The sequence below is a fragment of the Anomaloglossus baeobatrachus genome, chromosome 6 (genome assembly GCF_048569485.1).
Source record: "Anomaloglossus baeobatrachus isolate aAnoBae1 chromosome 6, aAnoBae1.hap1, whole genome shotgun sequence".
In the NCBI taxonomy this organism is placed as follows: Eukaryota; Metazoa; Chordata; class Amphibia; order Anura; family Aromobatidae; genus Anomaloglossus; species Anomaloglossus baeobatrachus.
Genome location: NC_134358.1, coordinates 475,821,189 through 475,838,071, shown reverse-complemented (window position 1 = coordinate 475,838,071; position 16,883 = coordinate 475,821,189). Strand labels below are relative to the sequence as shown.

The 16,883-nt window shown below is 47.0% G+C and overlaps 1 protein-coding gene across 2 annotated transcripts in view; it reads right to left on the bottom strand.

Moving 5' to 3' along the window:
* OSBPL3 (oxysterol binding protein like 3) overlaps window positions 1-9,737 on the bottom strand; it is a 297,701-nt gene extending 287,964 nt beyond the window's left edge. For both annotated transcript variants that reach the window (XR_012724374.1, XM_075315350.1), the window contains exon 1: window positions 9,535-9,737. The gene's annotated coding sequence lies outside the window, so the exon portion shown is untranslated. The remainder of the gene's footprint in view (window positions 1-9,534) is intronic.
* Between the last annotated feature and the right edge of the window lie 7,146 nt (window positions 9,738-16,883).

Genomic DNA, 16,883 nt, shown 5'->3' with positions numbered 1-16,883 from the left:
TGGGGGACATGAAGACTCCAAGAGGCACGAGAATAGAAAGCTCTTCAAGGAGGTGTATTCTAAACTTTTACACTTCACGATGCATTTGCACTGAAAGATTATCGAATTTGGTCTGCTTGTTTATCCAGGATAGTAAATTTCCGCCGACAGGTAAAAGTTTACCAATTGACGGTCATTTAGTGCCGCCGATCAGTCTGTGTATTCCCCTGCATTGCCTAACAAGTAAGCAGTACTTACAAACTGATCTGCTCCAGGAAACCTCCATGTTGCTTCCCCCCAATCTTTGTTGACAGAACTGCAGCATGAAACGAATTTCTACATTGCCTGACCACTGCAGTCAATCGTTGAGCTTAGGTTGCTTTAACACATCCGGTTTTTGCAGTGCGGCTCAAAAACCTATGCAACGGATGCGGCGAAAAAAACGGATCCGTTGCGTAGGTTTTTCCATGCGGCCCGTCCGTTTTTTGACGGAAGCTGCTTGATAATGAGCATGCGCAGTGCAAAAAAAAAACGCATCCGGCGTCCATAGGCTTGCATTGTAAATTGCGCCGGATCTGGCACAATGCGGTTTTTTCGCCACACAAAAAACGTGCCAGGCAACATTGCAACCGGCCGCCGCATGGGCTAAATATGCCGCCTCCGGCAAAAACCGGACCCACCGCAAGGCCATGCGGCACAATACGGCGCTAATGCAAGTCTATTCAGAAAAAAACGCAACCAGCAGCAAAAAAAAACGGTTGCGTTTTTTCTGCAAAGAGCCGGATTGTGCTGCTCAGTAAAAACCGGATGTGTGAAAGCAGCTATAGTGGTGGTGCTGAAGTTCATGGCACAAGACCGCTGAGCTGGTGGAGTATGTCTGTAGCAGTCACGCATTGTAGATGTAATGTCACCACTGCAGCCTTGTCAAAAAAAAAAAAAAAAAAGACTGTCAGGGAGCAAACTAATCAGTGCATGACTACTGACGAGGGCTTCAACAGGCAAGTGCTGATTAGTTTACTATTTTATAGCATAGGCAGCGATCGCCCGATTTTAGTAAAAAACTGGACAAACCCTTGAATTAAAGGGAACCTGTCAGGTGCAATATGCACTCAGAAACACAAGCAGTTCTGGGTGTATATTGCTATTCCTGCATCTGGTAGCATAGAGAAGGGATCTTTAGAAAAAGTATTTCTAAAGATCTTTTACCGTATGCTAATGAGTGCAGGGACTAGTCCTCTGGGCGTTAGTTTCCCGGCCAGTCACCCTCATTAGCATGTTAGCACGCCCACAGGGGGTGCACTATCATGCTAATGAATGCGCAGCGTCAGAGGATGATCTCACTCACCTCTCCATTGCGTCCAACGGGGAATTTCGGATCAGTGTGCATGCCCCTGGACTTCCGATCATGCGCACTACTTCAGTTTGAAGCCGGGACACATACACCCGGCTTCATAGTGCGCATCACCCAAACTCCGAGGTCATGCGCGCTGAGCTGAAAGCCAGTGTCGGGCGGCGACGGCAGCGGATAGGGAAGTGTGATCATCCTCTGACACTGTATTCATTAGCATGTTAGTACACCCCTGTGGGCGTGCTACCATGCTAATAGAGCTGACTAGCCAGGGGAACTAACGCCCAGAGGACTAGCCCCTGCGCTCATTAGCACACGGTAAAATATCTTTAGAAATGCTTATTCTAAAGATCCCTTTATCTATGCTAGTGTATACAGGGACCGTTAGGCAGGGATTAGCAATATACATCCAGAACTGCTCGTGTTTCTCACTGCATATTGCACCTGACAGGTTCCCTTTAATGTCTTGTAATGCAGAGTGAAAGATACTTATGTACAGTATATACAATTTTGCTGGGGCATTTGCTGCCAGGTTCCAACACAGAATGCAAAAACATTTATTACATTTTACTGCAATAAAAAAAAAAAAAAAAAAGATTGTAATAAGAGCACAATCACACTGCATTGTATTACCAAGGTATAAACTGAGAGCTCCCATCTCTTCACAGCGATTATGCCAGAATTCTGCTGGAAAATGCTTTGAAAAGTCATCAAATTTTGGAATTGGAAGCATTTGGGAGTGTTGGCGTTTTCATGCCAATTTGACCCAAATCCACAAAAGTGGGCAAGGGCAGGGGCGAAAAGGGGATGTGAAGCCACAGGTTGTGTAATTCATGACGCCCTACAGTGTATCTTATGTCAGAAATCTCCAGTCTCGTGACTAGAGTAAGATTTGTGTTGAGGCGAAGAGGCGCACAACACTTTTCAGCCGCCAAGAATTCCTTAAGAGGCACGCGCCTCTGACGCCAGCATGCCTCCTGAAGATCGGCGTGAACAACACCGCACTTGATGAATTGTGTCACAGTGTATAGAATAGTGCGGTCATCTGTACAGCAAATAGGGGTACTCCACTCTGTCTGAGGCCAAAAAGACACCACTAACCCCTATCTGTAAATAGGGCATAAAGAGAAGTTTGATAACTGTACAGTGCAAAGGCAGTGTGAATGATCCCCAAATAAAGAGCACTAAACGGAGCATAGAGACCCCCAGAAGAGGACCATAGCCATCACAGCCCCTCCCGAACCCTTGAGATCTATCAAGGAGTTCCTTTAAGCAATGACATAAGCGGTATCAGTATGGCAGCAGTAAGGCCTTGTGCGCACTGGGAAATGGAATTTTCTTGAGAAAATTCCGCATGCTCTCAAAGATTACCGCACCCGCGGTAAAAAACCGCGGGAAACCGCACCCGAAAATAGCATGCGGGTTGCCGCGGTTTGCTGCGGTTTCACCGCGGTATTGTTCGCGGTATTGCCGCGTGCGGGTTGGGATGTGCTTTATTGCATTCAATGCAATAAAGCACATTGAGAAAAAAAAAAAAAAAGTCATTTAATTCTGAGATAGTAGATAGACAGAAGAATAGATAGAGGGATAGATAGATAGATGACAGATCGCTGCATTTCCCACGGTCGGCAGTGAGTTCACATTACCGGCCATGGGAAATGACCGGTAATTACCTCTGCTGTCTGCTGCTTTCATTCAGCGCTGTGTCTGTGACAGTCGCGGCTGGATGGAAGCAGCGCAGGACCTGTGGATTACGCCGGAGCTTTGGTGCGGGAGGGGTTAATAAAATGGTGAACGAGGCTTGTTTGTTTTATTTAAAATAAAGGATTTTTCGGTGTCTGTGTTTTTTTCACTTTACTTACGGGTTGATCATGTCAGCTGTCTCATAGACGCTGCCATGATCAAGCCTGGAGTTAATGGCGGTGGTCCCCCACCATCATTAACCCCTTGTATTACCTTGCTGCCACTGCTACACGGTGGCAAGAAGAGCAGAGGACACGCCGGTGCTGCCGCATAATGGATGCGACAGTGCCGGGGCAGCTGCGGCTGATATTCTCGGCTGCGGGAGGGGGAGTGAGGCGGGGGACATTAACCCTGCCCCTCTCCCTCCCCAGCCTGAGAATACCGGGCCGCCGCTGTGTGCTTACCTCGGCTGGAAGGTGAATATGCAGCGGAGCCCACGTTCTTTGTTTTCTATATTTCCGTTTTCTTTCTATGTGTGTTCTATGTGTCTGTGATGTGTTCTATGTCTGTGTGTGTGTGATCTGTGTGTGTTTACTCTCTGCTCCGCTTCCTCTTCCTGTAATGACATCACTTCCCTGCAAACCGCAGACAGGCGATGTACATTACCGGAGGTAAACCGCGAAATACCGCAGGGAATAACGCAGGAAAACGCAGTGAACCGCACAGAATTTGCTGCCTGCGTTATTCCCTGCGGGATTTTACGATTACATTGGAGTCAATGGAGTGAAATCCCGCAGCGATGTGCGGAAAAGAAGTGACATGCACTTGTTTTTGCTGCGGGAATCCCGCAGCAAAACATGCAGCTGTCAAATTCCGCCCAGTGCGCACAGGATTTTTTTTCTCCATAGGATTTGCTGGTGATTCACTGCAGAGATGTTATGAACATTTTCTGCAGCGAAACATGCGGAAAATGCGCGGCAAAATCCGGTAAGTGCGCACATAGCCTAAGAGCCTCTATGGGTATATAGCATAAGTGCCCTCTGTGCGGTGATATATCCATTCTGGAAGCAATGCAGGATCTGTAATATAGGATTGATGGATGCCACAATCTTGAAATCAAAAGGCACAAAGAGAAACAGTATGATCCTTTAAATTTCTATAAATGTCCCATTACAGATGACGCTCGGATGCCGAGTACCATCTACATAAATCGGAGGTTCAGCTGAACCAAATGTGTCACATCCGTCATCCATCAGAAATACATATTGCAACACTTTCTTTTTTTTATGTATTCTGATACACAGTTTATTTCATCCACAATGGGACATGCAGATTATTTTTTGTGAGATTTTGCATCCTTAAAGCGCACCAATCACCCGGATTTTCGTATATATAACCTAAAGCCAGTGCTATACTGGCACTATCAGGCTGATTCCATACATACCTTTAGTTGTCCACTCGGATGTAGAGGTTTTGAAACACAAGCAAGTAAAGTTTGTAAAATCAGCAGCTGTTTGAATGACAGCAGCTGCCGATCAGCTGATACCTGGGGGGTATTCATAGTGATTCCTGCCCTGTCACTTATGCTAATTCTATTATACAATCGTTTTACTTTGTGACTAAAAGCACTTGTGCTGATGTCATACCCATGTGACCAGAAGGGGCGGGGCCTCAGCCAACAGAAAAATGTTGCTTCCTGGTATAAGCTATGTTGGCTGAGGCCCCGCCCCTTCTGGTCACATGGGTATGACATCAGCACAGGTGCTTTTCGTCACAAAGTAAACGATTGTATACTAAAAATTAGCATTAGTAACAGGGGGAGGGGATAACTATGAATACCCACCCCAGTTATCAGCTGATCGGCAGCTGCTGTCATTCAAAAAGCTGCTGATTTTGCAAACTTTACTTGCCTGTGTTTCAAAACCTATACATTCTAGCTGACACCTAGAGGTATGTATAGAATCAGCCTGATAGTGCCAGTATAGCACTGGCTTTAGGTTATATAGTAAAATCCCGGTGTCTGGTGCGCTTTAAAGGGTTTGTCCCCTTTCAGAAAATCGTAATCCCCGGGTGCAGTTTGTTCTAAAAATAAAACAAATGCAAAAAAACCCTTCACTTAACCCACCAACCCCGGTGGTCTCTGCCACTGCTCAGTGTCAGGTATTGGCTGTGGAACTGACGACACGTCAACAGTGCAGCGGCCAATCAGTGAGCTCAGATGCTCTTTTTGAGTAGATGGAATGACCAGCTCAGAGACGCTGAGCTCACTGATTGGCTGTGTGCGGTCAATGTAATATCAGTGCTGCAGACAATCCTGGACACTGGAAGCAATTGTAGAGATTCAGCCAGAGTAAAGAAAGTAAACCTCTTTAAAGGGAATCTGTCACCGGATTTTTGCTCCCCCACCTGAGAGGAGCACAATGTAGGAGCAGAGATCCTGATTCCAGTGTTGTATCCCTTATTGGGCTGTTTGCTGTCATTTTGATAAAATCCATGTTTTCTCTGCTGCAGATCTAGCAGTTATACACAGCTCATGAATATGCTGGACTACCTGGAATCGGGCAAAGTAGTCCTCTAATGATAATTACTTCTGATTAAACAATGATTTAATCAAAACTACACTAAGCAGCCCAGTAAGTGACACATTACTGGAATCAGAATTTCTGCTGCTATGTTATGCTGCTCTCATATTAGGTGACAGATTCCCTTTAAGACCATAAACTACCACTCACAGAAATAAAACTGATGAGTTATTTTTCTTTTCACTGAGACGTCTAAATATTAAAACTTTAATTAAAAAAAAAAAAGAAAAGAAAGTGCTATAATAAAAGTGACTGTGGTTTTAAAGCGTATACATTTAATTTAGCCAAGTGTCCTATATATGGCTAGTTTCACACTTGCGTTCAGCGGAGTCCGTCACTATGGAGAATAGCGCAGTCCGTTAACGCACTGCGCTATTCTCCATAGACTTGTATGGACGACGCACTGTAACGCAAGTGTCAGCGTTGCATCCACCGGACGACGCAGCGTCGTTATTTTGACGCTGCGTCGGGGCAGAAGGAACACAGCATGTAATGTTTTTTTGAGCAGCGGAATCCTTTGGATTTCACTGCGCATGCTCTCTCTGGCTCCCTCCACCCGTAACCAGGGTACACATTGGGTAACCAAGGAACCCTGGTTACGGGTGCCGGGAGCCAGACACTTCCCCGCTCGGCTCCCTCCCTCACACACAACACACACAAAACACACACACACAAAACACACACTCTCACCTGTCCCCCAGCGATGCAGTCCCCGCGGCACTGACGTCCTCAGCCATGGCCCCGCTCGGCTCCACCCACTTCACACTCCGTCCCCGCCCCCCGCACACATTGTCGGCGAACGAACGATCAGCTGATCACCCGGCGGCCGGCTGCAGGGAGCGATCAGCTGATCGTTCACAGTAGTCTGCCGACGGTAAAACTGTAAAAAAAAAAAACAAAACAAAACGAATTGCGTTGTTTTGCAGCATCCGTTGTGCCACTATATGCAACACATCCGTTGCATCCGTCACACAACGCAATGCAACGGATACCGTTCAACGCCAGTGTGAAACTAGCCTATGTGAGATACCAGAGCAGCAAGCCTCCGCCGACTCTGGAGCTCAGTGATAACAGACAGCTAGATGGAGAATACAGAGGAAACAATGCAGGATACAAGTCATACAATGCCCAGAAATACCGTAGTGTCCCTCCTTATGTCCTCACAGGACAATATATAGTGAAAAGCTAAAATTCCGGAGCCGTATCCTAAAAATCTGGGAAGATCGAAGTGATCGTATATTTGTCACTTATTCAAAGGTGGAAAAACCAAGTGATCACAAACCAGAGAGACCTGAGCAGTTTCTCCAAAGGCTTTTACTGTACGATTCATCTACTACTGAGCAGGTACCCCAAATGTGTAATGAGTTCTTCTGGGGTGGTTCAGGAGGACCCGTCACTTGTCATAGAGATGTCATTTTTCTTTACCAAGTTTGAACCCCACCTCTTTAGTTTTTGCCCCTTTCCATTCTAGAGGCACAGTCCTCTCTTCCCTGTATGTTAATCTCTTTTTTCAGCCAACTGGGCATGCTTAAGACGACATCCATGGAGAAAGGCTGAGAACCACGTCCACTTGGCCAAAAAGACTTGATTTCCACGGAGATAAAAAAGGGATTTTCCACCCTTTTCTTTACCTTTAAATGTGGCCCTAGTGTAGTACAAATGTAACAATATATACTCTGTCTTCCAATCTCTGATTCTCCTCCATCCAGTTAGCCATGTGTCCTGCCAGTCTTCTCTCCTCTTCCAGCATGGCTGGTACATACTGACCATGACGGAAGAAAAGAGGACACCAGTGGGCGCCTTGGCCAGCGAGATGGATGAGTATTGAGGGTCAGAAGGCAAATTAAATCAGTGTATATGTGCATGTAGTGTAGGGTTAAGTTCCTCACCTACCACCATCTTCTCCAGGATCCCCGGATGTTCTCCTCCTCTTCTTAGTGACGTCATCGCTCTTCAGATTCTCCGGATCACTCTGTATATGAGCCAAAAGCCTCTTTTACAATGTAAGTCTATGGAGTTTTATTCTGATGCCTCATAGACTTACATTGAAAAAGACACTTCTGGATAATGCAGAGCGCAGTGTGACCAGGAGAGTCTGAAGAAAGGTGAGAAGAGGAGCAGAACGGCCCTGGATCACGGAGAAGGCAGCGGTAGGCGAGTACATTAATACACTCACATTACATGCACATATACACAGATTTCAGGAAACAAAATTAATGGAGGGCTTTGCAGAAAATTCCTTTAAAGAGGTTGTCCACTACTTTTATACTGATGGCCTATCCATAAGGTAGGTCATCAGTGTCTGGTTGGCCGGGGTCTGACACCCCACACCCCCGCTAATCAGCTGTTCACGATGTTGGCGGCAGCAGCAGCCTGGGACCAGAAGTGGTCAGTTCCGCAGCTGCCCTATCTTCTGGCTCCGGCCAGGTACTACACCTCTGCTCCCCATTCAAATCAATAGGAAGCAGATGCGCAGTGCCCGGCCACAGCAGCTATCAGTTGACGGGGCAGCTCCAGAACTGAGCACTTCTGGCCATCTACTGCCGCACCAGGCACCAAAAACAGCTGATCAGCAGGAGTGTGGTGTGTCAGACCCCAGCTGATCGGTCATTGATAACCTATCCTGAGGATAGGCCATCAATGTTACTGTAGTGGACAACCCCTTTAAATCGGAGTATAAAAAAAAAAAAAAAGCTAAAATTTGGGGACAATTGCTGATAGAAAACTATGTTAATACTGATCTTGGAGATGGAGCAGACCCTATGGGTCCTAGTTCAGACAGCAATGGTATGGACGCAGCATTTAATGATCACAGTGATATTTCTTCCCGAATACATAGCGTTACTTTTGCCAGGATATTGCTGGCCAGTGCGGTGATCATTAATGACAGCTATCCCAGTATGTGCTGCGCTCCCAGTACACAGCAGCCTCTCATTTCCCAGTAACAGACTATATTCCCTTGTGCTGATGTGGGAAATTCGACAGAGCCGTACTGTACAGCCGCGATCCTGAGCCAGCAAAGCATTTCCTCTGAAGACTACCGGCAAGAAAAGCTCCAGCTCAACCGCACCGACGTCCCCAGAGCATTCCGGCCAGAAATACCGGCAGCTCTGCCTCCAGAAGTCACTCCATGGCCGGCTGTGATGTGAATGGACGGAGCACCCCATCACCTTCTATGTAAGGGGGGCTGGAGATGACCAGGACTCAGAAGGGGTCTTTATTGCTATTAACTTGTTCAGCACCAGAGATCTGTCGGAATTTCGGCAACGGGTCTTACAAGACCTAATTCACACAGTGCGGCAAAACAATCTGCACAGATGTGATCACAAGCTGTGTCTGAGCCGAATTTCAGGGCATGTCCACACGTAAGGATCTACGAGCGCAGGTCATAGGCGTCCACTATCTGCTCCAGCATCAGAACACAGGTAATATAGAACTGGCGTCAATCCACATTAAAAACCGCTTCAAATACTCAGACGCGGATTCTGCAACAAGATCCAATAGAACAAAACCACCTCGGTGTGAACATAGCCTCATCTACTCATCAGGCACAAATCATACAGGGATGACCCCTGGAGACCCCTGCGCCCTGTTTGAGCATTTTCAGGAAATAAAAGGATCCCTTCAATATTAACCATATCATGGCAAGTCAATAGATCTGTCAGCTTGGAAGCCAATTTACTCCTTGGACAAAGCCCTATCAGCCCACACAGACCCTACTGAGGCTACAAGAAGGAGCCATGGTGTAAGATTTGCAGAAAGACTTGGAAGCATTGGTAAAGTGCTGAGAGCATACAAGAAATGGGCAGTGCCGGGTCACAGGGGAGCTGGACAGTCATCATCAGCGTGTAATGATGGGAGCTGCTGATGTACAGGTCCTCCTGCCCAGGTCCCCAGGAGCCCCGCTCTGCTGCCTACACCCATGCAAAGTAATGGTCTTACCTGTCTGGGACCAGCCTCATGGACTCTGCCGTTCTGACTGACAGAAGATGAAGGCACCGGGGCTGTACACACGGGCAGGCGGCCCCGGGAGCTGTCAGCGGGCAGCACGCGGCTCCGGCACTCCGTGCGCACAGTCCCCGGTCCGCTGCACATTGAACTTCTTCCCGTACTCTCAGGCTCGGCGCGGAGGCTCCTCCCCCTCTGTGTGCTCGGCGCGGAGGCTCCTCCCCCTCTGTGTGCTCGGCGCGGAGGCTCCTCCCCCTCTGTGTGCTCGGCGCGGAGGCTCCTCCCCCTCTGTGTGCTCGGCGCGGAGGCTCCTCCCCCTCTGTACCAAGCGCTGAGCAGCCTCAGGGGGCGTGGTCTTGTAGAAGTGACAGGCCCATTTCCGATACGTCACGGTGTGCGCTGAGGGCGGCGGCGGCCAGGTGTGGGGGGTGCTACCGTGGGATTGTCCTGCGTGTGTCAGAGGGTCTAGTGACCGAGGGGAGAGAAGCGCGGCAGAAAGTCTATAGTGTCATGGTGGCACATAAGACAGGGGCTTGGGGTCTTCCTTTTCAATGACATTTGTCCTTGTGGTCTCCGCACCGGTGTCTGAGCGAGAAATGTCTTTGTAATGAACGGCCCCTTTAAGGTTCCATGCAAAAAGTGAATTCCCCAGGACACCGTTCACACTGAGCATTTGGAGAGATTTTTCTGTTGCAGAATTTCTGCACCTGATATTTAACCCCTTCATACCCGGGTGCTTTTCCATTGTTTTTGTTTGTTTTTTTTTTCTTCCAAGAGGGACAAGTTGTACTCTTGAATGAAACTATTAATTTTACCATCTATAGTGTGATTGAAAATATGAAAAAAAAAATCCAAGTGCAGTGAAATTGTACAATAAAGTGCAAGTCCATCATTTTATTGTTTTTTTTTTCGTTTTTTTTTACTGACTGTGTTCACTATATGGTAAAAGTGATCTGTTTAATATGATTCCCCGGGTCAGTACGAGTTTGTAGATACTAAACGTATAGGTTTTTGTTTTTTGTTTTTTTTTTTTTTTTATTTAATTGAAGAAGAAAAAAAACAGAAAAAAACCAATAAAAAGGCCCTTTTTGTCGCCATTTTCTGAGAACTGTAAGTTCTCATTTGTCGGTATCTGGGGCTCGGTGACGGTTTATTTTCTCTGCCCTGAGCTGAAGTTTTCACAAATGCCATGTCTAGGTAGAGGGGTGTTTCGATCGCCTTCTGCTTCCCGCCGGTGCATTAAATCCCACTGTCAGAGATTGACATCATTGACTGACATTGTGCAGATCTCTGATCCATCCGCGGCTGTTACCTGCACGTCAGCTGATCAGATCCGCCAACATGTGCAGGTTCGATGTGTGAGCCCGCATCACAGGCTGGGACACGACCTTGGATGTACCGGAACGTCCAATGTCATGAAAGGGTTAAATTAGATTAGTTGTGTTTTTTCATTGTGTTTTTGTCTGCATGCACTTTTATTGTGTTTTTCTCTTCGTTTTTTATTTCTTGTAGGTATGTTGTGCTTTAACTCCTTAGCCTGTTTGCGACACATGAAGTACTGGGTAAGTCATGATTGTCGGTGCATTCCCGACCAAGGACGTACCCAGTATTTCATAGTGATCGCAAGTGTTCAGGCACTGTACCCCTGCAATCGCCACTGGTGCCTGCATCACTTCCAGCAGTTTAACCCTCGAACCGCTGCACCCCAATAGTGATTGCAGCATTTAGTTGGCAGAGAGAGGATCACGCTCCTCTCCTAAGCGATCAGGTCACTGTAATGCGATCACAGGGACCCAATCGATGTCATCTTAACCCTGGGACGTCACCCAGATGACCACCGGGTCACCCTGCTGCAGAGAGCCTCACGTATCATGTCAGATGCATGGTGCGTGAGGCGAAGTGTCAGTGCTGCGAGTGCAGCACTAAGGGTGCCCTTATACAAGCGTATAAGTCGCATGAGTATTAGAACGCATCACCTGGTGCGGCCGCACACTCTCCGGACAGGAGCATGTCAGCAGCATAGAAATACATGCAGCAGACCCGCTCCTGTCAGCTGAGAAGCCAGCCGCGCCGGGTGATGCGTTCCAATACTCATGCCAGTTGTACGCTCGTGTGAGTCCAGCCTTAGGGCTCATGCGCACATAAATGCTGAATATTCTGCAGCGATTTGACAGCACATGTGCGCGTCAGATCACTGCAGAAACACTGCTTAAGGCCTCTTTCACACGCCCGTGCCTCCGGTACGTGTATGGACAGTTTTCTCACGTACCAGAAACACGGGCACACGTTGACATATGTTTTCCTATAGTTTCGGGCACATGTAACTATTTTTGCATGGAACGTGTGTCCGTTCCGTACTTACGTGTGCCCGTGTGCTCCACACGCCGACATGTCCGTTTTTCTCCGGCATCACGGGTGTCACACGGAACACAAACGTAACACGCACAGACCACACGGATGTGTTCCATGTGACACGCACCGAAGAAAAGACATGTGAGAAAAAAAAACCTTTACTCACCTTCTCCAGCCCTCCTGTCTCTGCCGCTGCTGTCACTTTCTGCCGACCCCCGCTCATTATGCTTATTTAATATTCACTTCACTGCGGCCGGAAGCAGCAGCGGGGAGTCGGTAAGACTGGAGACCGCAGATCAGCACCACAGACAGCGACGCCAGGGACAGGTGAGTAGAAAGTTCCCGGTCTCCGTGTGTTATCACGGATAACACAAGGAGAACACACGTGTGCCATACACACAGCACACCGAGTACAATACGCATCTTTGACACGTCCGTGAAACACATGCGTGATTTTTACGGGCGTGTGAAAGAGGCCTAATGGATGCAGTTTTTCTGTACAAAAAAAAGCCGATTTCATGCGCTCTGGCTGCTGCCCCCACCATAGACAGAGTGGGAGCTGCATCCATAGCGCACAGAATAATTGACAAGCTGCTTTTATGAACGCACAGATTTGGGTCAAAATTTTAGCACCCAAATCGCTGTGCACATATCATACACAATCTACATAGATTGCGTAAATACATGCGTCCTGCGCCCCCTGCACAATGTGCGCACGAGCCCTAACAGATATAATCCACTGCAGTGATCAAAGCACTGAAAGTTAGTGTCCCAAAAAGGGACTAAGGGGTACTTCACACACAGCGAGATCACTACTGAGATTGCTGCTGAGTCACGTTTTTTGTGACCTCATTAGCGATCTCGCTGTGTGTGACACTGAGCAGCGATCTGGCCCCTGCTGTGAGATCGCTGCTCGTTACACACAGTGCTGGTTCGTTTTTTTATTGTTGCTCTCCCGCTGATAAGCACACATCGCTGTGTGTGACAGCGAGAGAGCAACAATCCTGAATGTGCAGGGAGCAGGAGCCGGCGTCTGACAGCCTGCGGTAAGCTGTAACCAAGGTAAACATCGGAAAACCAAGGTGGTTACCCGATATTTACCTTCGTTACCAGCCTCCGCAGCTCTCACGCTGCCAGTGCCGGCTCCTGCTCCCTGCACACGCTAAGCTAAGCGGTGTGCGCTGGTAACTAAGGTAAACATCAGGTAACCATACCCGATGTTTACCTTAGTTACCAGTATCCGTAGCTTCCAGACGCCGGCTCCGTGCAAGCGCAGCGTCGCTTGCACGTCGCTGCTGGCTGGGGGCTGTTCACTGGTCGCTGGTGAGATCTGCCTGCTTGACAGCTCACCAGCGACCATGTAGCGACGCAGCAGCGATCCTGACCAGGTCAGATCGCTGGTGGGATCGCTGCTGCGTCGCTAAAGTGTGACGGTACCCTAAGTAAAAAAGTTAAAAATGTGTAAAAATATTTTTTTAAAAAATTCTGAAAATAAAGAACGAAAAAAATTTTATTCCAATAAATGTGATTTATGTGAAAATCAAACAAACTTGAGGGTGAGAAGAATCTCCCTCTCCCCATTACATCGGGGTGGGGGAATGCTGGGTGTGTGGCACAACAGGAGCAGTACACCGGGAAAGATGTAAAGCGGAGGTCTCAAACACATGGCCCGTGGGCAGTATGCGGCCCATGAGGCTGCTTGATGCGGCCTGCAGACCTTGTGACGATTGCGGCCATATCTCAGGGGTCGGCGTCTGCAGGACTTTACTACAGTTGAATCATTTGCGGTGCCGCGCAGAGGCGCTGTCTGCACTATACCAATGGCCACCGCCCGCCAGATACAAGGAGTTGACTTCGCTGTATGTCACCTCCTTGCATCTGATTGGCCAGCGACTGCCATTGGTATAGTGCAGACAGCTTCTTTGCGCGTCACCGCAAATAATTGAACTGTAGTAAAGTCCTGCAGGCGCCGACCCCTTCATAGGGCCGCGATGGTCACAGGCCCCAACAAGCAGGTAAGGTATGTGCCCACAATCAGGACCCGCTACGTCCTGGACGTGGCGGGTCTTGACCTGTTGGACCGCAAGTCTCCGCAAGAGACCGCAGTTGTCCGTGATCAGGGTTCGAAGCGCTGCAGTCTCCTTGCTGTGTTCTCCCTAGGGAGGGCACATGTGACTCCGCAGCAAACAATTGACAAATGGCCTCTGAAAGCCACACTGCAGGTCAGTTTTCACTGTGGGCCCCACACGCACATTTCTATAAATCCCATCCACTATGCCTGTACTGTAAAATACTACAGGGCAAAATGATGGGCACAATACTACAAGGATGAGCACAATACTACTGGGCACAATAGTACAAGGATTGGCACAATACTACTGGGCACAATACCACAAGGATTGGCACAATACTACTGGGCACAATACCCCAAGGATTGGCACAATATTACTGGGCACAATACCACAAGGATTGGCACAATACTACTGGGCACAATACCACAAGGATGAGCACAATACTACTGGGTACAATACCACAAGAATGAGCACAATGCTACTGGGCACAATACGAATGGGCACAATACTACTGGGCACAAGAATGGGCACAATTCTACTGGGCACAATACTACTGGGCACAAGAATGGGCACAATTCTACTGGGCACAATACTACTGGGCACAAGAATGGGCAAAATTCTACTGGGCACAATACTACTGGGCACAATGGGCACAAGAATGGGCACAATACTACTGGGCACAAGATTGGGCACAATACTACAAAGACGAAGCAGTGAGCTGCTGGGTCATGTAGTTTAGCAGTTAAGAAAACGACTCCCCATTCAGCTCTGTAAAGGTAGATGCACAGGGGTATAAGAAACTTTATGTTGGGCTTGGTCTGTATATTAACAATAGTCTTGAACTGGGGTGCCAAGGGCCCACCAGTAAAATTAACTCTGGGGACCCTCTATTCAGCTATATTCAAATATTATATTACATTCATTCACAAATTTATCTGTGCTTTTATATAATGATGTGCTGTTCGATGCACTTGACGATTTATGGTACTTTATTGGTATTCAGTGCAGTAATTGCATGAACATTAGAAATTTTCTGGTGGATTATATTATTCTTCTGCAATCCTGTGAAACAGATAAAGATGAGATATAAAGGCCCTTTAGCTTGAACTTTTCTTCCTTATTGTGGGAATTATTTTTACTATTATTATACATAGTGGATATGTCAGATACATTAACTGTGATACCATCATTCAGTGTCTGAATTACTCCTCCAAGCAGTGCCCATGTAATGGGACTTTACAATGCCTACAGTAAATTTCCTAACCATATAATGTTATAATATGGAGCAGGCATAAACAGCTACAGTTAGGTCCAGAAATATTTGGACAGTGACACAAGTTTTGTTATTTTAGCTGTTTACAAAAACATGTTCAGAAATACAATTATATATATAATATGGGCTGAAAGTGCACACTCCCAGCTGCAATATGAGAGTTTTCACATCCAAATCGGAGAAAGGGTTTAGGAATCATAGCTCTGTAATGCATAGCCTCCTCTTTATCAAGGGACCAAAAGTAATTGGACAAGGGACTCTAAGGGCTGCAATTAACTCTGAAGGCGTCTCCCTCGTTAACCTGTAATCAATGAAGTAGTTAAAAGGTCTGGGGTTGATTAGAGGTGTGTGGTTTTGCATTTGGAAGCTGTTGCTGTGACCAGACAACATGCGGTCTAAGGAACTCTCAATTGAGGTGAAGCAGAACATCCTGAGGTTGAAAAAAAAGAAAAAATCCATCAGAGAGATAGCAGACATGCTTGGAGTAGCAAAATCAACAGTCGGGTACATTCTGAGAAAAAAGGAATTGACTGGTGAGCTTGGGAACTCAAAAAGGCCTGGGCGTCCACGGATGACAACAGTGATGGATGATCGCCGCATACTTTCTTTGGTGAAGAAGAACCCGTTCACAACATCAACTGAAGTCCAGAACACTCTCAGTGAAGTAGGTGTATCTGTCTCTAAGTCAACAGTAAAGAGAAGACTCCATGAAAGTAAATACAAAGGGTTCACATCTAGATGCAAACCATTCATCAATTCCAAAAATAGACAGGCCAGAGTTAAATTTGCTGAAAAACACCTCATGAAGCCAGCTCAGTTCTGGAAAAGTATTCTATGGACAGATGAGACAAAGATCAACCTGTACCAGAATGATGGGAAGAAAAAAGTTTGGAGAAGAAAGGGAACGGCACATGATCCAAGGCACACCACATCCTATGTAAAACATGGTGGAGGCAACGTGATGTCATGGGCATGCATGGCTTTCAATGGCACTGGGTCACTTGTGTTTATTGATGACATAACAGCAGACAAGAGTAGCCGGATGAATTCTGAAGTGTACCGGGATATACTTTCAGCCCAGATTCAGCCAAATGCCGCAAAGTTGATCGGACGGCGCTTCATAGTACAGATGGACAATGACCCCAAGCATACAGCCAAAGCTATCCAGGAGTTCATGAGTGCAAAAAAGTGGAACATTCTGCAATGGCCAAGTCAATCACCAGATCTTAACCCAACTGAGCATGCATTTCACTTGCTCAAATCCAGACTTAAGACGGAAAGACCCACAAACAAGCAAGACCTGAAGGCTGCGGCTGTAAAGGCCTGGCAAAGCATTAAGAAGGAGGAAACCCAGCGTTTGGTGATGTCCATGGGTTCCAGACTTAAGGCAGTGATTGCCTCCAAAGGATTCACAAAAAAATATTGAAAATAAAATTTTGTCCAATTACTTTTGACCTCCTAAAATGTGGAGTGTTTGTAAAGAAATATGTACAATTCCTACAATTTCTATCAGATATTTTTGTTCAAACCTTCAAATTAAACGTTACAATCTGCACTTGAATTCTGTTGTAGAGGTTTCATTTCAAATCCAATGTGGTGGCATGCAGAGCCCAACTCGCGAAAATTGTGTCACTGTCCAAATATTT